This window comes from Orcinus orca, chromosome 7, assembly GCF_937001465.1.
Source record: "Orcinus orca chromosome 7, mOrcOrc1.1, whole genome shotgun sequence".
In the NCBI taxonomy this organism is placed as follows: Eukaryota; Metazoa; Chordata; class Mammalia; order Artiodactyla; family Delphinidae; genus Orcinus; species Orcinus orca.
The window spans coordinates 46,815,717-46,816,632 of NC_064565.1; the positions used below are offsets into that span (position 1 = coordinate 46,815,717).

A 916-nucleotide genomic window follows, 5' to 3' on the forward strand; every position below is an offset into this window, starting at 1 on the left:
TTAATATATAAATTATATATATATACATATATTTTAAACCACAATTTAATATATCAATGCCCAGACAAATGCCTATAAGAAAACTCACCAAAGTTTTGACAAAAATACCTCTGAGGAAGTGAAGAGGAGTTAACTGAACATTTTCAATTTGATTTAATAACAGCACAAAAATTGTTTTGTCACTGCCAGGCAACTATGCTCATGAACATTCTCATTTGAGTACTGTCAATGACCCATGCTTGATTCCTGCTAAGCACGTTCCCTGTTCTGGCACCCCGCGAGGGGAGTCTGCTCTTGTAAACCTGACATTTTCAAATTCTTTTTTGTTTCCAAAATAAACCCAAAGGGCACACATATTTCTGTTGCCTTTCTAAAATGACTGCCATCGCTTCTTGGCCTTTAGGCTAAGATCAAGTGTAGTATCTGTTCTTATTTTAAAATGACTGCCAAATTTTTGTCTGTCCCATGCTTAGTGATGCATACACAACATTTTTAAGTTTTTTGTTTTTAAGGCAGAAACATCAATAAATGTCTTCTGGACCATTTTGAATGTGAAATTCTTCCCCTTAAAATAGCAACAATCAAAAACCTCCAATTGCACAAAAGTAAAGCATGTGGATTTACAATCTCGAATTGTAAAATTAGCATAGATACTGCAAACATGATCATGTATTAAAATCCAAAGATTTTGCTAAAAGCAGTGAACGTCAACTCAGTATTTGCCTGGCTATATATCACTTGTAAGTTCAATGTATCTTTCTACCCGGAGTTGGTTCATGTGCCAACTCCGATGACAGAAAAAGGGAAGGAACTCATTATTACTGGCCTGCAAATTCTGTGACAGATTTTAAGTCTCTTAAGTATTTAAATACAATCTTTCAAAAGAAAGAAAGAAAAGGAAGCGGAAGCGAGGGAG

General features: G+C 34.9%; 1 pseudogene; it reads left to right on the forward strand.

The window, feature by feature from the left end:
* The first annotated feature begins 384 nt into the window (after positions 1-384).
* LOC117195448 (uncharacterized) lies at positions 385-591 on the forward strand (annotated as a pseudogene).
* Positions 592-916: the final 325 nt, after the last annotated feature.